General features: G+C 42.2%; 1 protein-coding gene across 4 annotated transcripts in view; it reads right to left on the bottom strand.

The window, feature by feature from the left end:
* Positions 1 to 22,756, bottom strand: part of TIAM1 (TIAM Rac1 associated GEF 1) — a 451,497-nt gene that overhangs the window by 264,286 nt on the left and 164,455 nt on the right. The window contains exon 1 of one of the 4 annotated variants that reach the window (XM_043892673.1): positions 9,300 to 9,321. The exons of the other annotated variants lie outside the window; for them this stretch is intronic. The gene's annotated coding sequence lies outside the window, so the exon portion shown is untranslated. Of the gene's footprint in view, positions 1 to 9,299; positions 9,322 to 22,756 lie in introns of those variants that run through there. 4 annotated transcript variants of the gene reach the window in all.

Below are 22,756 nucleotides of genomic sequence, written 5' to 3'. Positions count from 1 at the left end.
AATTAAGAAGAAAACAGTCCCATTTATAACAGCACTAAAAGGAATAAAATACTTAGGAATAAATGTAAGCAAGGAGGTGAAAGGTTGTACTTGAAGGCTATTAAGTCTTGATGAAAGAAACTGAAGAAACAAATGAATGGAAAACTATCCTATGTTTTGGTAGAATTAATACTGTTAAAATGTCCCATAACTATTCAAAACGATCTACAGATTCAGGGCAATCCCTTTGGAAATTCCAGAATTCTAGGCATTTTTCACAGAAATAGGGGAGAAGAATCCAAAATTCATATGGAACCACAAAGGATTCCAAATAACCAAAGCAATCTTGAGCACAAAAGAACAAAACTGAAGCCATCACATGTCCTGATTTTAAAATATTTTACAAAGCTACAGGAATCAAAACAGTATGATATTTGCATTAAAAGCAGGCCTATAGGCCACTGGAACAAAATAGAGGGCCCAGAAATAAAGCCATGCATGTGTGGTTAATTAATTTATGACAAAGGAGCCAATATACAATGAACAAAGAATAGTCTCTTCAATATATGGTTTGAGGAAAACTAGATACCCACATTCAGAAGAATGAAACTGGAACCTTATCTCATACCATAAATAAAAATCAACTCAAAACTGATTAACAACTTAAACATAAGACCCACAACTGTAAAACTCATAGAAGAAACATAGGGAAAAAAAACTTCTTTACCTTGGTCTGGGCAAGATTTTTTTTGGTCTGACACAGCTAAGATAAGAAAAAATAAATAAGTGGGATTACATCAAACTAAAAAGTTCTGCTTAACAAAGGAAACCATCACTAGAGTAAAAAGATGACCTATGAAGTTTTAGAAAATATTTAAAAATCATTAGCAGAGGTTAATATTCAGAATATGCAAGAAACTCAACTCAATACCAAACAAACAGAAGATAACCAAAATTTAAAATGAGCAAAGCACCTGAATAGTTATTCTCAAAAGAAGACATATATAGGGCCAACATTCATATGAAAAGGGCTTAACATCACTCATTATCTGAGAAATGGACATTAAAATCACAATGAATTATTACCTCACGCCTGTTAGAACGGCTATTATCAAAAAGACAAAAGATAACAAATGTTGGAAAGGATGCAGAGAAAAGTGAACCCTTGCATACCAAGTCAGAATATGTAGAGCCATTATGAAAAACAATGGGGAGATTTCACAACAAATTAAAAATAGAACTACCATATGAGCTAGCAATCCCACTTCTGGTTATACATCTAAAGAAAATGAAATCTGGGCCTTAAAGAGATATGTATACGCCCATGTTCACTGCAGCATTATTCAAAATAGCCAAGATATGGAAATATGGAACACCCTAAGTGTCCATCAACAGATGAATGGATAAAGGAAATTAGGTTTTATATATATGAGAAGGGAATGGCTATCCATGCCAGTATTCTTGCCTGGAGAATTCCATGGACAGAGAAGCCAGAATTGGTATGGGCTTGTCCAGTGGCGCTAGTGGTAAAGAACCCACCAGACAATGCAGAAGACATAAGGGACATGGGTTCAATCACTGAGTCAGGAAGATCCTGTAGAGGAGGGCATGGCAACCCACTCCAGTACTCTTGCCTGGAGAGAATCCTGTGGACAGAGGAGGCTGGTCCATAGGGTTGCAAAGAGTCAGACACAACTGAAGCAATTTAGCATGCCCGAACAGTATTCAGACTTGAAAAAGAAGGCAATTTGGTCTTGAAAAGAAGGCAATTCTACCCGTTGCAGCAACAGGGATGAACTTGGTGGACAGTATATGCTAAACTGGAAAAGCCAGGCACAGAAAGACAAATACAGTATGATCTCACATGGAACCTACACAAGTTAAACCCAGAAGAACAGTGGAATGATGGTTGCCGGAGCAGGGGTGACAAATACGGGGGATGTTGGTCAAAGAGTGAAGTTTCAGTTATACAGTATAATAAGATTGGGATATCTAACATACAACACAGTGACTATGGTTAATAATATTGTATTGTATACTTGAAGTTTGCTAAGAGAGCAGATCTCAAGTATTCACACCGCCATCAAAAAAAAAAAAGAGGTTCCTATGTTAGGTGATATATGGTAATCATTTCACAATGTAGACCTAATATATATCAAAACACCATGTTGTATACCTTAAATATATACAATTCTTATTGGTCAATTATATCTCAGTGAAGTTGGGGGAAAACAAAAAGACAAGGTATTTGCAATAAAAAGCACAGCAAATAAACTTGAAAATTAATAAAAGTGTATGATTCAAAATAATGTAAAATAGTAAAACAGTGATCCATGCAATGTCTCCAGTTCAAGAATTATGCTACTGTCTCTTCAATACAGAAAATTAATCATTTTGTGAAGTATTATAGTGCACTTTATGCCTAAGTCATATTTCTCAGTATCATAAACATCTTTAAAAAGTGTGGATAACCAACAGGGACCTACTCTATAGCAGAAGGAATTCTGCTCAATATTCTGTAACAACCTAACTGGGGAAGGAATTTGAAAAAGAATAGATACATGTATATGTAAAACTGAATCACTTTGTTGTACACCTGAAACTAACACAGGTAAGCAACTATACTCCAACACAAAATTAAAAGTTTAAAAATACGTAATCACCTTTTTAATAAACTTACGAGTAAAATGTTTGTTTTTTCAGCAAGATATTTTAATCCTAGCCTGTCAATCAAAACATACAGTGATTCTGAGAGCCATCGTGAGCCACTGAGCAGTACAAAGACTCTGCAGAACGATGTTTAATGAACACCTGTTTTGTGCCTGAGGCTGGGGTATGTGTAACGCCCCAGGAACTCAAAAAATTGGTAAGTGCATCCTGTATCCACACCTCTTCACACACCCAGTTTTCTCACTCTGCCTTGCAAACAAGCTCCAAATGTGCTTTCACAGATCCCCCCCAGCTGACAGTGGCCTTGTCTGCACTCACCCCTTCCTAGTTAAGGTTTTCCTTCCTACTGGCAGTTAACTCCAGGTATGCCAAGGGAAACAACAGTCCTTATATCCACATTTGATTGCATGTGTCATACTGGATGTATGTATCTACATCTTAAAGTTACACATCAAGTTGTGTCCCTGCAAACAAGGAATGCATGTAAATTTGACAACTCAGAGAACGTGACATCATTTGGGGCCTCTGATTTTGTTAAGACCAGCTTAATTCGCTGGAAGTTTGCATTTCCCAGAATGGAAATCTGGAACGGAAAATGAAAAGATGTTCCAAGGTTATGCTGCAAAACCTCAGAAAGATCTGGGCCAGCGGACAGACAGGTTTCCTGATCTGACAGCTGCTCCTCTATCTGCTGGGACCTGCCATTTCAAAATTCTCATCTGCAGTTGAATGCCTAAGGAGCAGTACAAAATGATAGAATCTAAGTGGAGCGTGTGAAGACAGTGGCTGGCGTCTGACCATGCTTCTGTAAGCTCACCGGGGACCATACATCCTGGTGTGTTCACAGAAGTGCCCTCAGCGTCTAGCACAGCAGTGGACACGGGAATTCTGAGTTGAATGAATGGACCACACAGTCAGGATATTCAAGGAAACAAAGAACATCCGAAGGGGCTTGGGAAATAAAATAATCAAAAAAACACATCAGCAAATGAAAAAAGTATACAAGATCAAGAAGGAAGGTGCCTGCATTTTTTTGTTTTTTGTTTGTTTGTTTGTTTTCTAACTTTCTCAAGTTATTCTAGGTCTTATTTTGTACTTCAGGGCTGTTTGAGTTTGTTTTAAATATAAAAATCAGAATCAACAAAGGTCCATCTCGACTGCTCACTTGGATAGTTGCCAGTGTCTCTCATGCCTCAATTTCTTTACCTGTAAAATGAAGATAATAATTGTATCTACATCACAGAGCTGTTAAAGGTTAAATAAACTGGAGACCAGGGAGCACTATATAAGTGTTATCTATCAAAATAATCAAACATCCATTCATTCATGTATTAGGGAAAAGATAATGAGATGAAAGGAAGGGCACGGGCCGCCGGCAGCATGTCGCTGCTTCCACTAAGCCAGGGCTCAGCAAATACGTTCTGCAAAGGGACAGAGAGTAAATATTTTAGGCTTTCCAGGACATATGGTCTCTGTCACACCTACTCAACTCTGCCACTGCAGCGTGAAAGCCGCCAGAGGCAATACATGAATGAAAAAGCATGGCCGCATTCCAATAAAACTTTATTCGTGTACACTGAAACTTGAATTTCGTACAGTTTTCTCCTACCGCAAAGTATTATTTTCCTTATGATTTTTTTCCAGTCATTTAAAAAAAATGTAAAACACACTCTTAGCTTAAGGGACAAACAAAAGAGGCAGTAGCCCAGATATGGACTTTGGGTCCTCGTTTGCTTACCCCTGTACTAAGCACTAGGCATACACATTTTGCCCAACTACATTTTATAGTCATCTGAACCGGCCACTGGATGATCAAAGTCCCTTGCTGCGGACGACAGACATTTAATCTCTTATTTCCAACCAGCAGAGAGAAAGAGAGATTTGAACCAAGATTTGATGAACTGTCTAACCTACTTAATGAGAACAAGCTTCAACTTATCTATTTTAGTGCTGGTGTTCCTCTTTATAAATCAATTCTTAAAGTACACATTTATAACCATAAACGTCAGGCCTCCACTCTGAGTTTTGGGCTCTTCATTCTGTGCCCCACCACGCACTACATCCAACATGACAAATTTATTTCATTACTCTGGCAGTTAGGAATACTTCTAGCAGTGGGGGGGTGGAAAAAAACAACCCTGGAACATATCTGTTTTCTGTACAAGCTTCCTCATCTTAGATCCTTTTTTTTTTTTATCTTATCAGAAACACTTTTTTAGAAGTTTCCCTGTCAGTCCAGTGTTTGAGACTTTGTGCTTCCCCTGCAGGGGGCGTGAATTCGATAGCTGGTCAAGGAACTGAGATGCCACAAGCCTATAACACAGCCAAAAAATTTTTTTTTAACTCAAGACAAGAGAAATTATTTTATAGTCTTTGAAACAAACTCTTTGCAAAGCAAGAGTAAGAGAACTGGTGAGTCCTCTGCTCTTGGTGAGAAGTCACATTACCCAATCTGAGTGCCCAACTCTCTACATACGGCACTCAGTTCAGTTCAGTTCAGTTCAGTTGCTCCGTCATGTCCGACTCCTTGCGACCCCATGGACTGCAGCACGCCAGGCCTCCCTGTCCATCACCAACTCCTGGAGTTTACTCGAACTCATGTCCACTGAGTCAGTGATGCTATCCAAAGATCTCATCGTCTGTCGTCCTCTTCTCCTCCTGCCCTCAATCTTTCCCAGCATCAGGGTCTTTTCCAGTGAGTCAGTTCTTCGCATCAGGTGGCCAAAGTATTGGAGTTTTAGCTTCAGCATCAGTCCTTCCAATGAATATTCAGGACTGATCTCCTTCAGGATGGACTGATTGGATCTCCTTGCAGTCCAAGGAACTCTCAAGAGTCTTCTCCAACACCACGGTTCAAAAGCATCAATTCTTCAGCACTCAGCTTTCTTTAGTGTCCAACTCTCACATCCATATATGATTACTGGAAAAACCGTAGCTTTGACTAGACAGATCTTTGTTGGCAAAGTAATGTCTCTGCTTTTAATGGACACTATATTTTCCATCTTGATTAAATTACTCAGGATATAAAAGCAAAGCACTGCTTTAATACACTCAAATCTCAGGAGAACAGGACCTCAGGAATCCAACTTGGTTCACTGTCCACACATCTCCGAAGTATTTTGAGAACTTCACTCATTTTGTAAAACCTTTATACTATTATTACCAAAAATGACAAACGCTTCATCATGAGAACTTCACTCTTCTACTTTTTAGAAATACCCCTTCCAATTTAAACTTGACCTTGATTTTGACTATTCCTATGTACTGAAATGAGCTCATCTCATGAGAATCCTCTTCAAAGCAAGAATTAAGAACATGGGAACATCTAGACAATCACAGATGTTGCGAGCATTAAGAATACCATTAAGGAGATTCCAGGAGGTGAATCATTACATTAGCTCAAAGGAAACTGTGATCCCTGGGATCCAATGCCAAGAATTAGTTTTTAGGCAACAACTTCATTACGGTTCCTGAAAAGTAAAAAAAAGACAAAAAACGAAGCAAAAAAACTTCCATCAATGTCTACTGCAATATCTGATCAAGTCGAGAGCTTTCTAAACGACTCTGACAGAACACAATGGCATCCACCTGATAATAGCAGCCTTTGAACTGCATGCTGCCGAATTCCAATGAATTTAAAAGTGGGTGCTTCTTGGTCTACTTTCATTATGTGAAAAGTGATGGCTAACTTTTAGGGGATGACAGAGGGTGAGATGGTTGGATGGCATCACCGACTCGATGGACATGAGTCTGAGTAAGCTCCGGGAGTTGGCGATGGACAGGGAGGCCTGGCGTGCTGCAGTCCATGGGGTCACAAAGAGGTGGACACGACTGAGCGACCGAACTGAACTGAACTTTTCTAAGATCAAAACCAAAGCCCTAAGACTCTGGTAGCAAGAACTCCGGATCCCTTTTTGCAGAATCATCTCCAATACCAGGGCAAAGGGCCAGAAGTGGGTACTCACATCAGAGGGCCTCCTCTGACCCCCAGCAGCAGCCATGGATGGATGCCATCCCCAGCCCTCTCCAGAACACACCCAGGTACCCCGGCCCTAGAGCAAATCCCCTTGGAAGACTTTCTTGGTTCTGTCCCACCCAAGGTGGGGGCAGAGCCTGTGTGTTCTGCAGGGCAGACAGCAGAGCAGGGCATCCACGGGGTTTGCAGAGGGAGCCTGCTTATGTAGGTTGCGGTATCCATGCTCCAAGATGGAGCCGGGGTGGGAAGGTAATGATGAGCCATGGGCTGGAGGCGGGCTGCTCCTCACCTCCAGATTCCTTCTGGTATTTTAAGGAGTCGAATCATTCGAAATCTGAATCCAGTTTTCCCAGATCACTATGAAAGCTTATTTGTCAAGGGAGGAGACTAAAACAACTTTTATTTTATAATTTATTAGCGTGACTTACAACTTTTTATAAATTTCTATACTTAGACATAGGTTATACAAGCCTTCGGAGAAGGCAATGGCAACCCACTCCAGTACTCTTGGCTGGAAAATCCCATGGACGGAGGAGCCTGGTGGGCTGTAGACCATGGGGTCGCTAAGACAGGACTGAGCGACTTCACTTTCACTTTTCACTTTCATGCATTGGAGAAGGAAATGGCAACCCACTCCACTGTTCTTGCCTGGAGAATCCCAGGGACGGCGGAGCCTGGTGGGCTGCCGTCTAGGGGGTCGCACGACTGAAGTGACTTGGCAGCAGCAGCAGCAGCATACAAGCCTTCATGTGTACTCTTGCTATGGACCAGCTCTTCCACAAAAGGGAACAATAGATATTTAAAATTTTTTTAAAGTGGCTAGGCATATAGGCCCATTCACAGAAATCATGAAAAGATCATTTTAAGTTGACTTATGGTATGTTTGCCTTGCTAAAAATGAATAATGAGGGAATCCCCTGGCAGCCCAGTGGTTAGGACTCTATGCTTTCACTGCCAAGGGTCCAGGTTCAACACCTGGCCAGGGAACTAAGATCCCACATCCCACAAGCTGTGTGGTGCCATCAAAACAAGAAAAAAGAATAATGAGGACAGAATAAAAAGAGATGATTTGTGTATACGTACACACACACACACACACACACACACACACACACACACAATGGAATATTACTCTGCCATGAAAAAGAATGAAGTCATGCCACTTGCAGCAACAAGGATAACCTAGAGATTGCCATACTAAGTGAAGTAAGTCAGAGAAAGAAAAATAACATATAATATCACTTAAACATGGACCTAAAGTACAACACAAATCTACCACACAGAAACAGACTCATGGACAGAACAGATTTGTGATTGCCAAGGGGGAGGGCGGTTGGGGGGGGATGGATTGGGAGTTTGGGATTAGCAGTTTTATATATATATATATATATATATATATATATACATATATATATATGTATATATATATATATATACACACACACACACATATTTAGGCTGACCCAGTGGCTCAGCAGCAAAGATTCTACCTGCAATGCAGAAGGCACCGGTTCGAACACTGGGTCGGGAACATCCCCTGGAGGAGGGCATGGCAGCCTACTCCAGTATTCTTGCTTGGAAAATCCCATGGACAGAGGAGCCTGGTGGCCTCATTTAAAAAATTCACAAGAAACCTATGAATGTTCTTTAAAATATATATATATAAAGAGAATAATGAAAAGCAGTAGGATACCTGGATCAACTTATGTCCTCTTCTGGTGCTACTATTCAGGGGGCTACTCCACAAGCCCCCACCTCCCCAGCAGCAACCTCTACTCCTGCCAGAAGACACCCTGGAGAGACAAACGCTCCTACCACCAGGGCAGTGACATCAGGCATTATAAAATATGCACGCACCCAATCTGCTGAATTCCACATGGATGATTCCCCTTCACCAGCACCAAGGGTCATGGCTAACGTATACCCGGATTTTTTACAGGAGAGTTTCAGTACCTGAAGGTAAGTTGCTCAAGGGACTTCCAAATCAGCATTCTGCAAAGCTGACAGTGTTTGTTTGAATGTTGATTATCATAAAAATTCAACTTAAGAAGCAATTTTCATGGAAACTGAGCCAGCATTTAGAATGCCCCTAAATCTTGCCAGTCTTCACCACTATTATAGTATAAAATTACCATGTGTCCTACATTTTCCAAGACAGCTCCAATCTCACATGTTTTACTACGTTAAATTAATAAATGGGCTTGTACTGAATTTTTAAATTTTTCTTCTTTTATATTTTTCAAATAGTATACCATCAAGCACCTCAGAAGAATAAAACTTCCTTAAACATATATCAAGATATGTATATATTACATCCACATAAAAATCTGCTCATGAATGTTTATGGCATCTTTATTCATAATTGCCAAACCCTGGAAGCAACCAAGACATTCTTTACTATGTGACTGGATAAATAAACTAGGGTACACCATACAATAGAATATCATTCAGCGCTAAAAAGAAATGAACTATCAAACCACAAAAAGACACAGAAGAGCCTGAAATGCATAAAGTAAGATGATCAGAAAAGGCTACATACCACACGTCCAATTATATGACATTCTGGAAAAGGCAAAACTACAGAGACAATAAAAAGATCAGAGATGGCCAGAGACTGGGGAGGAGATGGGAAATTAGGTGGAGCACAGAGGACATTTAGGGCAGTGAAACTCACTTGCAGGATACCATAACGCTGGATACAGATCATTACACACTTGTCCAAACTCCCAGAACCTGGAACACAAAGAATGTACAACCATGGACTCCGCGTGATAATGACGTGTTGAAACAGGTTCACAGATTCAGGTTCACAAATGTACCACTCTGGGGTGGGGGATGGAGGGGAGGTGTTGATATGTTGATGATGAAAATGGCTGGGGATTAGGGCAGGGATGAGGGGCAAGAGGTGTGTGGGAACTCTCTGAGCTTTCTGTTCAGTTTTGCTGTGACCCCAAAACCACTGTGAAGAAATGCAGTTCATTCACACACACACACACACACACGAGTCAATTCAGGGCTCACAGTGTCGATGACTTGGCCGCCAGCACTGGGCAATCACCCCTCCACAACCTCACTTTGTAAGCCTTGGGTTTCTTCTTCCACGGTGTGGAGTGATCCCAGTTCTTACCCACCAGCTACAGACCTTATTTCAAAACTAATAAGACTGAGCTGTCTGTCTGGAGACGGCCCTGCTTCTCAAGGGGCTACTTCCAGCGAAGTAACAAATACCCCGACACAGATCACCGCTCACCTCCAGAGCGAAGCTGGTCCCTGGGGCAGGGATGCAGGCGATATGTCGGTAAGAAGGGCTTTTGCAAAAACAGCGGAGAGAGGCAAGGGTTATCCAAACACAGCAAGTCACCCAGTATGCCAAAGAGGCAGAGAGGAGACCCTTCCTTGTATTTGCTAGGACAGGAGAACTGATTCTTCAACCCAACTGAAAAAACAAATGTGATTACATCTCTCTACATAAATGAACTTACCGGGAGGACAAGCGGGTAGTAAAAGGTGGCAGACAGGAGAATAAATATTGACTGAGACATCTATCTTGGGGAGGGGACACGTGTTCCCTTGGCTGTCAGCTGAAAATGTTTGCTATCCGAATTTGAGAGGTTACCAAAAGGACGCGGGATACACAGAATTCATTAACAGCTATCTGTGAGAGGATGTCCTAATTAGAAAAACAACACGCTACATGCCTGCATTAGCTCGCCAGCAAAAGAGGGCCTGGGCAGAGGCGGGGAGCCTTATAAACTGAAGGAAAATTAGACAGACAAGTGGAGTGCAAATAGATGGAGCATTCTCCCCTCTGTATTTAAAATTCAACAGCAATATGCCTTTTTTTTCCCCTCGCTCCTTAACGGCTGCAAAATTGATTGGGATATAGGCTAATAGAGGTCCCCAAGGTGCTAAGGGAAATTAGAGGAAGTCCTATAATTACAGCTAGCAGTTAATTATTATATGATGGGAATTGTAATCAAAGTAACAGATACACTATTATTTTCCATCTTCTCTGCAAAATACGACTAATGAAGTCTCTTTAGAGGAGGAGAGAAGCCAGTTTTGTAGTTTGAGTATGTCGCTGACTGTCGCATGCAAATAAAATCCAAGCAAGAAGCCCCTGCAGGTGGTGGCCCTGTGGCCTCAATCTCTGTTCTCCCACACCTTTCCCACACAAGCTCTTGTTGAGCTTCAACCCACTCCTAGTTCCCTCTGCCATGAATGGAGGTAACTCAGCCCATGCACCACAACTAGAGAAGCCTGCACACTGCAAACAGAAAAAGCCTGTGCACCTCAACAGAGACCAAGACCACCAAAAAGGAAAAAAAGATCGATATGAAAACCAGGCGGGGTCTGTGTTCAATTCAGCTAAAGATAGGTGACGCTAAACGGAAAAGGTAATGAATGGAAACTAGGATTGTTGAGGTATCTTTTATGCACTAGGCAGAGTGTTTGGCTTCTAAGAGATATTATTGGTCAACAAAGCACTATCATGCTTGCTTATAAATGTCATTTAATATGACAAAAACTAAGGCAGGGAGGTTGGCTTGGCCAAAGCCACACAGACAGGACCAAGTTCTTACACAAGTCTTTTTGCATCAAAAAGCACTGTTAAGAGGATGTGGAAGAAAGGGAACCCTCACACACTGTCGATGGGAATGTAAGTTGTAGCCGATGTGGAAAACAGTACAGAGATTCCTCAAAGAAGCAAAAGCAGAACCACCATATAATCCAGCAGTCCCATTCCTAGACATATATCAAAAAAAAAAAAACACGCCCCAAAACACTAATACAAAAACATACATGCACTCCAGTGCTCAGGGCAGTGTTATTTACAACAGCCAAGACACGGGAGCAACCTAAGTGTTCACCAAGGGATGGATAACTAAGAAGACGAGGTAAATATATATGACGGAATATTACTCGGCCCTAAAAAAGAATGAGATCTCACCATCTGCAACAACGTGGGCGGACTGAGGAGTATTATAGTAACTGAAGTAAATCAGACACAGAAAAACAAATACTGGGGGACACCACTGATAGGTTAAACCTAAAAAATACAACACACTAGCAAATGTAACAAAAAGGAAAAAGACTCACAGATGCAGCCAGAGAACAAACTTTGGTGGTTACCGGCGGGACCAGGAAGCAAGGAGGAGCAAGACAGGGATGGGGAATTAGGAGGAACAAGCTATTACGTATAAAATAAGATGTAAGGATATGTTGTACAACACAGGAAATACAGCCAATATTTTATAGTAACTACAAATGGAGTATAAACTTTAAACTTGTGAATCACGATACTGTACACTTGCAACTTACGTAATACTGTACATCAACTACACGTCAACAAAAAATTAAAATAATTTTTAAAGCACTGATAAGGGTCCATGCATTAATTTGCTTTTCTGCTTTTCTTCTCTCTTCCCTTTCCCTTCCCTTTTTTTTCTTTCCTTTGGAAAAAAGAAGTAGAGATCAATATATAAACATCTTTATACCTGCCACCCAAAATGAACACATTACATTTTGTCAGATTTGCTTCAATTAGCCTTTTTTTTCAAACCAGAAATTAAGTCACTCAGTCATGTCCGACTCTTTGCGACCCCATGGACTATACAGTCCATGGAATTCTCCAGGCCAGAATATTGGAGTGGGTAGCCTTTCCCTTCTCCAGCGGGTCTTTCTGACCCAGGAATGGAACTGGGGTCTCCTGCATTGCAGGCGGATTCTTTACCAGCTGAGCTACCAGGGAAGCCCAAAAATTGCCCAGAAAGTTCAATGTCATTTCCTCTAAAATGAACCAGAAATCACATTAACTTATCCTCTCTGTCAACATTTAGACAAAGAAAAGGTCGGCAAAAGGTCTTAGCACTTGTAAAACTATACCAAGGTAAAAATTTAAAGCATTCCTTAGCAGCCATTTGGACTCATTATTCCTACTCTTCAGAACACCGTGTGAACTAGCTGAATACCTTCCGCTCACACTGTAGATTTCAACGTGGGGTCTCGAATGTAAAGTAGTACGATCTCATGGACCAGAGCAGCTTTGGGTTTCCCAGAATGTCCAACATCCCCTGCCAACAGTGAGGTGACAGGACCAAGACTCGATGAAACTTCGTTCAAATTACAATTTATGACTCCTCCGTGGCTGGGCACCAACACTCCACGTTCTAAATCTGTTGAGGGAAGTCTGACCCGTCAAAGGCAGCTCTGTGTAAAACAAACCTCTCCCTACAGAAAGAAACTCTTTCATTCCACTCCGGAAGTCAGAATGTGAAGATGCCGGGGCCGCTTTCTGGCAGGGAGAGTGAAAAACTCTTGGAAGAAAAGGACCCGAGAGGTAGATCAGAAGAGACAGAGGCAACAGGTTTCAACGCTGACATTGAACGGGAACAAAGGGAAGGCAGCCTTCTTTTCCACTGTTGACTTGCAGGGTAAAAACACCAGAAAGTTCCTGACAAACACCTAAGCAAGCTCCTGCGGGTGGGCAGACGGAAACATATCCTGAGCCCCTCCTGCTGCCCTGGGAGAGCACTCACCAATGTCTCTTCTTGCCCCGCCATCCCCACCCCCCACCCAATGCCCCAGAAAGCGGACCCAGGGTCACAGGAAGTGCCCAATCTTTGCAAGCGAATGTCAATCTTCAGGGCAAAGAGAACATCTTTGTTCTTTAAAACCAGGGTGGAAACTGGGTTGAAATGACCATATACATTCACTCATTTGAGCCCACAAAGGAAGCACCTGTTTTCACGACGGCCTGGAAATGTCCTAAACAATCTTACTTTTTAATGCTGTCCTTCTGAATGAGTGACTACTGGGGGAGGTGGGCCTCCGAGAGCCTGGGGCTGCTTTCCCACTCAAGGGGAGTGATTTATGTGACTGGTGGAAATGTGCAGATTCTTTCAATAAACCACCATGTGATTTTCATCCACTAAAAAACAAAAACAAACACAGCCCTGGGAAGAAGCCCACACGCTTCCGATTCCCCCGCACACCCCAGTGCCTAAGCCTGTGGCCAGGCATACGGCTGAGGGGTGGACGTGGCATCGCTGCTAAATTCTTGCTGCGTGTGTGCAAGAGTGCCAAGTTGCTTCAACTCATGTCTGCCTTTTGGCAACCCTGTGGACTGTAGCCTGCCAGGCTCCCATGTCCATGGGATTCTCCAGGCAAGAATACTGGAGTGGGTTGCCATTCCCTTCTCCAGGGGGTCTTCCTGACCCAGGGATCGAACCCGGGTCTTCCGCACTGCAGGCAGATTCTTTACTGCTGAGCCACTGGGGAAGCCCAGATTCCTGCTGAAGCAGCTTCCAAGCAGCATTCACTGTTCCTAGATCTGAAGATTACCTGATATTGCCTCAGTGCAGGAGAAAAGTTGTACCAATTACAATAACCAGCCATTTGGGACAACTCGGTGTGCTGTGAAACTATGGAGCTGATCACTTACCCCATGTCACTGACAAAGAAAAACAGAAATGTAAACATCAGCATCTCTTGTCCCCAACTTCTGTCTCTTCTCAAACCATTAAAGACACTCTGCCAGAAACTGCAAAGAACTAGCAAAGCCAACATTAATTCCACGAGATGGAACTGGATGCTTTCCTCATTAATACCTTCTCACTTCCCCATTAATACTAAGTCTGCTAATAAGTACTTTTTGATGTTGTTGAGTCACTAAGTTGTGTCCGACTCTTTCGCAACACCATGGACTACAGCCCACCAGGTTTCTCTGTCCACAGGATTTCCCAGACTAGAACAATGGAATGGGTTGCCATTTCTTTCTCCAGGGGATCTTCCTGACCCAGGGATTGAACCGGAGTCTACTGCATTGGCAGATGGATTCTTTACCACTGAGCCACCAGGGAAGCCCAATAAAAAAGTACTAACTTTCTATTATCATGGGTCTTTAACATTTTAGACATGACATTGATACCCCCACAGAACAATGAAATTATTTTTTATACTGGCTTAGATAAAAACTGTCTTTAAAATTTCAACCAGCATATCCTTAAATTCTTTGTACAATTTCAAACTACAGTGGATTTAGCGTACATAACAAAATGCTAAACAAAGAATAAATTAAAGTTTAGGTCAACTAGATGAAATCATTGTATCCAATATATTATTGCTTCCAATCCCAAGGCAAAGAAAGGAAATTGCTTCCTCTGGCAGGGAGAATGACTTATTTGGATCCACTGGGGGAAGAAAATATTTCCTTCCATCTAAATCAGCCTGCCTCCAAAAGTTTCTATTTCCCATAACAAAGGTTGCAAAATGTGAAAGTCTTAAAAAATGGAGGACTTTATGTCTTGAGAATATGCTACACAGCCCAAGAGAAGAGTAAAACAGCAATTAAACAGAGGTGTTATCTGAAATTGTCCAAACTTAAATTCACTGGGACATTCAGGGTTATTAAAAGCCATTAAGAAACTTCACTTTTATTTTACAAAAACAAAGTGAGTTACCCCCTGCATAAGTAGGAATGTTCTTTCCTTGGGTCATCAGACAAGATACCTGCTCAGAAAGGTCTCTCACAAATTTTATTTATCCCCTGAACTCAAATAAAGCTCATTTAACTTTTCCCTTGAAATACAGACCTTTCTCAATGCATGCAGACATTTCATTGACTCGTAATGGCTTTTGATTATGTTCTCACATACATATGCATTCAAATACCCTGGTTTTCAAAAGACAGATTAGTCCACCTGCCTGCTACACAGTATTACTTTTAATAAGAATTGGAACTTCTAAATGTTTATAGAATTGGAAAAAAGGTAAGGAAACCACTCTTTTTTGATTTCTAAATTAGAGAAGTGACAGCAGGTACTAAAACATAAGCTCCAGGGAGCAAGACCTCAGTGAATTTCACTCATATATCCTGAGTACCTAAAAGTGAAAGTGAAGTCACTCAGTCATGTCCGACTCTTTGCGACCCCATGGACTGTAGCCTACCAGGCTCTTCAGTCCATGGAAATTTTCCAGGCAAGAGTAGTGGAGTGGGTTGCCATTTTCTCCTCCAGGGGATCTTCCTGACCCAGGGACTGAACCCCGGTCTCCCACATTGCAGGCAGACGCTTTACCGGCTGAGCCACCAGGGAAGCCCACAAGTACCTTTCAAATAATATAATAATACTGGATGATATAAAATTCACTTTAATTCAGTATAATTCTACTTCTGCTTTATTGACTATGCCAAAGCCTTTGGCTGTATGGATCACAACTGACTGTGGAAAATTCTTAAAGTGATGGAAATACCAGACCACCTGACCTGCCTCCTGAGAAATCTGTATGCAGGTGAAGAAGCAACAGTTAGAACCGGACATGGAACAACAGACTGGTTCCAAATTGGGAAAGGAGTGTGTCAAGGCTGTATATTGTCGCCCTGCTTATTTAACTTATATGCAGAGTACATCAAGCAAAATGCCAGGCTGGATGAAGCACAAGCTGGAATTAAGATTGCTGGCAGAAATATCAATAACCTCAGATACATAGACAACACCCTTACTGAAGAAAGCGAGGAAGTCTTGATGATAGGGCGTCTTGATGACAGTGAAAGAAGAGAGTGAAAAAATTGGATTAAAACTCAATATTAAGAAAACTAAGATCATGGCATCCAGTCTCATCACTTCATGGCAAATAGATGGGGAAACAATGGAAACAGTGACAAGCTTTATTTTGGGGGGGTTCCAAAATCACTACAGATGGTGACTGCAGCCATGAAATTAAAAGACACTTGCTCCTTGGAAGAAAAGCTATAAACAACCTAGACACATATTAAGAAGCAGAGACATTACTTTGCCAACAAAGGTCTGTCTAGTCAAAGCTATGGTTTTTCCAGTAGTCATGTATGGATGTGAGAGTTGGACTATAAAGAAAGCTGAGCGCTGAAGAATTGATGCTTTTGAACTGTGGTGCCGGAGAAGACTCTTGAGGGTCCCTTGGATAGCAAGGAGATCCAACCAGTCCATCCTAAAGGAGATCAGTCCTGGGTGTTCATTGGAAGGACTGATGCTGAAGCTGAAACTCCAATAATTTGGCCACCTGATGCAAAGAACTGACTCACTGGAAAAGACTGTGATGCTGGGAAAGATCGAAGGCAGGAGGAGAAGGGGATAACAGAGGATGAGGTGGTTGGATGGCATCACTAACTTGATGGACATGAGTTTGAGTGAACTCCAGGAGTTGGTGATGGACAGGGAGGCCTGGCGTGCTGCGGTTCATGGGGTCACAAAGAGTCGGACATGACTGTGTGACTGAACTAAATTCATTATTGATTTGATACAACATTTCATGACATAAAATTCAATGAGATGTTATGTTAAATAATATATTATTCAATATAGCATCTCATCAAATCCTCTCAACATTAAAAGATGGATGTTTTTCTTACTCCGTTTTACAGATAAAAAAACTGAGCTTCAGAGAACCAGGTTACCAAGGTAATGCAGCTAGTTAGTGGGGAAATGTGGCCTTCAAGTCTTTGCCCACACCTTTTCTCCTTCTTGCCACTCTGTCGCTGTAGCCTTGCCATCCAAAGACTTCAACAAACAACCGAAGTTCTTGGCACTAGAACTGGAATTGCTGAACAATCTGTATGAATTTTTTTTCAAGTCTAAGTTAAGAAAACAAAAAGTAAGGAAGGGCATGTAAAAAGACAAATTCAAATGCATTCATTTCATTCAAAGGCATGAATTAAAATACTTCTTAAGTGAAATATTGATTGGCCAGGTATCCAACTAATCCTGGTTTTAATTAGTGTTATAACCAGCTCTTCATTACCTACAGACAAACTAGCAATTCTGTACCTCTTCCTCAGTCGACTGCCTAGACCTAAAACTTCAACTGGGAAAAGCTGGAGGCTAAGACAAGTCCAAAAAGGTATGGCCTCTACTTTCGTAATGCAACCAAGAGCCAAACAGACACAATGGTGAATTGTTCCTTGACTGGGATATGGTAGCCATGCCAATCACTGCCTCCCACCAACTCTGCCTTCTTGAGAGCCTGCCTGGGCGTGTCTGGGACCACCCAAAGCACTAATGACCCCGGCATCCCAGCAAGAGCCAGGTAGACCAGAGGTGCAAACATGACTCTACATGGCCCAACAGACTCGGACTTAAAAGCCTGGAATTGAGACACTGGGAGATCAAGATGTTATCTAAAAGAAAGCCTGCAAAAGCCCTGAAGGAGAAACATTGTATTAAGTCAAGGCCATGTAAACCTGAGAATGGGAGCAACCAGATCAAGCAAGGCAGTCACTCTGCTAGAGGAGGTAAGAAAAAAAACAGCAGAGCCTCCTAGAGAAAAGCAAAAACTACAGACTACCCGGGCCTCTGAAGAATGTGAGACTAGCATCCCTTCCTGATTTTTCTACCACCTTCCTTGGCTACCCCGTGTCATCTTCTGGTATCTCTTCAGTAACACCATTTTGTATGTTTCTTTTAGAACTTCTTTCCATTTCGTTATAAGCAAATGACCCCCAGGGGCTTCCCTGTTGACTCAGATTGTAAAGACTCCACCCGCAGGAGACCTGGGTTCCATCCCTGGGTCGGGAAGATCCCCTGGAGAAGGGACTAGCAACCCACTCCAGTATTCTTGCCTGGAGAATTCCATGGACAGAGGAGCCTGTCCTCTGGTGGGCTACATTCATGGGGTCACAAAGAGTCGGACATGACTCAGCAACTAACAGTTCTTCTTAAATGACCCACAAGACATAGTACTTTGCGTCACACCTACTGCCCTTTTAGGAAAGGTGACCGAAAACCTTATTTTTCCGTAGGTCTCAAAGAATGCAAGGCTCCACAGCCTTGGAAAAGCCAGAGTTACAGACCCCTGCCAACTCCCTTTAAAAGCCCAACTCCCAAAGGCAGCCGTGAGTCAGAAGAAATTTAAATAATTTCCCCAGGTGTTAACAGTTACGTACAAAAGATGAGTATACTTTTTCAAAAATCTTTATACTATAGGGAAAAAAACAAACAAAACTTTCCACTGCTTTCTTGAAGAAAAAAAAAAAAATCAATGGAGCTCTCAGGCAGTTTTAATGCTGTTCCAAGAGAAGTAAGGCCAGTCTGACTCATGGTGGCCCCAAATTACACAATAATCTATCAAGGCTTTCACCTTATGGGTTTCAAATGTACATACATGCAAACAGATAGATGCCTGGATAAAGAAGTGAGACTAGGATGAGGAATAGTCTGGAAGTTGCGAGAGGCAGAGGAATACAGATCCCCCGTGCTATAAGCACTTTGCTTGATCTAGGGAGGAAAAGTCAAAAAATGTGTGCATTGCTCACTCTGTTTGCGACCCCTTGGACTATAGCCTGCTAGGCTCCTCTGCCCATGGGAGTTTCGAGGCAAGAATATTAGAGTGGGGGGCCCTTTCCTCCTCCAGGGGATCGTCCCGACCCAGGGATCAAACCCGTACCTCTTGCGTCTCCTGCATTTGCAGGCAGATTCTTACCACTGGCGTCACCTGGGAAGCCCCCGTATTAGACAGTCCCTGCCCACAAAGAATTCCTAGTCTAGTTGGAAAGACAGGCACCTCCACAAACAGCTCAGATCCGGGGCAGATAGTGACAGAGGCTAACTGGAAGTCTCAACAAGGCGTGATGAGATCACGGAGGCAGAAGCACTTGATCACAGCCCGCCGGAAGGTCGACATTTAGCCCCAGCCTACTCCTGGGCTGTCATCTGAAAAGTAGATCCACTCTAACAGTTATCATGAAATTGCATCCATGATCTTTGAGTCCCATCAGTCCATACATTTTATCTGATTAACCAATCTCTCCCCAACCTTACCAGAGATAACAACATCTGTTTATCATTCACTCCAGGAGCTCTTCATATGACACAATGACCTTGAACTATACTTTATCTCTAGAAAATATCCTGCCTCTGTAAAGACAGCAAAAAATGAAGCTAATATCCCCCCCAAGAGTTCAAGATCCTAAATGAAAATAACCAAATGACTTGGTTCTTATTCCAACACTCAGCTGCTGGAATTCGCATTCCATTCAACTGTTTGCTGAGTTAACAACACTTTAGGCGAACAGCGTTCAACTAAAAATCATGTGTCTGTAAAATATTTATTACAGTCTTAGTCAGAGGTTCTCCAGCCTAGCAAGAAACAATGGTCAAATTATATACACTAAGTCCCAACAACAACAAGAAAAGCCCGTACACGTAAAAACAGATGAAATCCCAGTATGCTGTGTAGTTTTGCTGATTGCATAGTGCCAAAATCAACTTCCTGCTCTGGAAAACCCACTGTAGTTAAGTGAGACATCACCAATGGGTGATAGGTACACAGGGCCACTCGGTATTATTTTTCAATTTCCTGTGGGTCTGTAACTATATGGATAAAAAGAAACGCCATTTATCACATTAACAGCGAGTTTTGCAGGGCTTTGCCCATATTAACAGTTTCCTTTTCCTCCTGGCTTCCAACACTCTGATATTAAGTCTCAAAACTGGCAGATGCAATTCGGAGAACATGCGGCCCCAGTCCTGGGAGTGGCAGCCAGCAAGGGGAGATCCCACTGGAGTTGATGCTGTCTTCAAGAAATCCAAGAAAGTTAATTTCCTCAGCCTAATCCCACCATGGACTAGTTCCCTACTGACCTCCTGGCTTTGCTCTGTCACAAACATCCCCCGCCCCAGACTACTCTCCCCAACACACACACACACACACACACACACACACACACACAATAGAGGGACAATTAAAAAATGATTAAGAAAAGCAAAACCAGCAGCATCTCTCACCCATAAAACTGACCTCCATCCTCCCAAGACTGAACCTGAATGAGTCTCAACTAGTTTGGCTCTAAGAGTCTAAAGAACTGAGTCTGATGAAATTCAAAACACAAGAAGCCTTCAAAGAACCTGTCATCCTAAACTCTTCTCCAAGGTATATACAAGCACCCCCTGGAGACCACTGCCTTAGCAGCTATTTATATAGCTCATTCTCCACCTCCAGCCCACCTCAAAGTGTCAGGTAACACAAATTGAGCTCCCTGGCTTAGGACTTAGAGTCTTGCATGAAAAGTTTATGGCCTCTGATATTGGCATTCTTGAGCAGTTTCCAAGACAAAATACAGGCATCTCTATAGTAAAGCAGATGGTAAAGAACTCACCTGCCAATGCAGGAGGCATAAGAGATGCGGGTTTTATCCAGGAGTTGGGGAGATTCCCTGGAGGAGGGCATGGCAACTCACCCCAGTACTCTTGCCTGGAGAATCCCATGGACAGAGGGGCCCGGCGGGCTACAGTCCACCGGTTCGCAATGAGTCGGACATGACTGAAGTGACTCGGCACGCACGTGATATAATCGATTAGATTTGTGAGAACCTTATTTCTGGGTCTTCAATGCAACAATTAAGAACAAAGAACTGGATGTTGAAGATCCCTGTAGCATCTCCCTGGATGCATGTCCTACCATTTACCACCCAAATAACCTCCGGCAAGTTACTTAAATTTTCTGTGGCAGGTTCCATCTGGAAAATGAAAATAGTAATAGGATTAGAATCCTGCCACACAAGATTCTCTTGAGGATTCAAATCAGTTAATACATGTCAAGGGTTCAGAACAGTGCCTGCCATATAGCAAGTACCCTTCCAGGGTGAGCTACTATTATTATTCTTGTCATTGTTGCTGCTGCAATGATTTTATACTGAGCGCCTATGTCCCAAAGGTATGAATCTAAGATAAAAAGAAGGTGCTACTATTATTCTGCAAGGATCATATATTACCAAATATGAGGACATAGAAGGATGAGACCTTGCAGGTGTTCCCAGTTCAAAGAAACACCTTTCTTAGCTTTTAGGCTGAGTGCTACACACAGAACCCATGAGTCACAGATGATGAAGGCCCAAGATTGAGAAATTGAAAGCTCCGGACAAGCCCCAAAAGGCAGACTTGTGAAAATCATGGGGATATGTACCACCCTGTCCTTCCTGTGTTCACCTTTCACCTTAAAATCAACAAACTTCCCCAAATGGTGCACAGTCTCTCATAAAACCTGGGCTGTCAGACAAGTTTTTCAAGTTCTGCAGATAATTTTTTTAAAACACACCCCTAAAACACTGAAAGACCTAGTCATGCTTTTTCCAACTTGGCCCTTTTCCACTGAGGACACATTTGTGGTCCCCCACCATCAGCTCCCCTGTGATGGAGAGAGATTCCTCATAAAGGAAGGTCTCACATGGGGCAGAGTTCTGCCCCATACAGACAGGGTGTGCACGACACAATTCTGAGAAGCAGGGATCCCCAGGGTTTCGGACACATTGCAAATCACATAAAGGAAGGCTGATGTATGATTTTCAAGCCGATCTTATGAAAAGAACAATTACAAATCCCTAAGTGTGCGAAGACAAAATTATAAATCCTGCTAAAATCCCTAGGGCTGTCTCATATTATTTATTATGATTCTTCCTGGCACCTCTAAAGTGGGCTCACAGAGTCCCTGATTAATTTACACAGCATCAGTGGGGTTCACAGATGGTGAGACCCACACATGAAAAGACTGGGAGCCTTGGCCGAAACCCTAACAACGTGTAAATAAACACAGCTTGGAAGGACCCAGAATGTTACTCAGTCACAAGCTGTAATGCTACCACTAGGGCTGAGGCAGGACGAAGCGAATACCCAGGGTAAAATCAAAAGTCAACGGACTGAGTCATGAAGAAGCAGGCTCCAATTCTAAGGTCAAGGTTTTCAATGCCTTCCCTTTCAAGGGAGTCACCTGCACTCAAATTAATTCTCATAAGGGCTTATAAGGACTCAATGGGTGACAGATCCATCTAATGTAAACAAAGAAGGAATTAAGAGATCGTCTCAAAGTTGCACATTTCCTTTTCGAAAGGCTTCTGGCAGTTTTGATATGTCTCTCCGTTAAAGAAAGTAGATCCTAATTTAGGGCACACCACATCAGTTCTTTTAAGATCTAGAGTTTCCATTGAAAGTGAGGATCATTTTAACAGTGCTAACTGAACAAATAAGAATAGAGAATGATTACTACCCTATAATATGCCAAACTTTAACAAAATATAATTTTTAGTACCTGCAGCAAAAATTTCTTGTTAACTTTTATATGATCTTGAGGCTTAGATTTTATATCTCATGGTGATACAGAGTTGCA

The sequence above is a fragment of the Cervus elaphus genome, chromosome 31 (genome assembly GCF_910594005.1).
Source record: "Cervus elaphus chromosome 31, mCerEla1.1, whole genome shotgun sequence".
In the NCBI taxonomy this organism is placed as follows: domain Eukaryota; kingdom Metazoa; phylum Chordata; class Mammalia; order Artiodactyla; family Cervidae; genus Cervus; species Cervus elaphus.
Note: the sequence above shows the minus strand (reverse complement) of the source record. Positions and strands in the feature narration are given on the sequence as shown.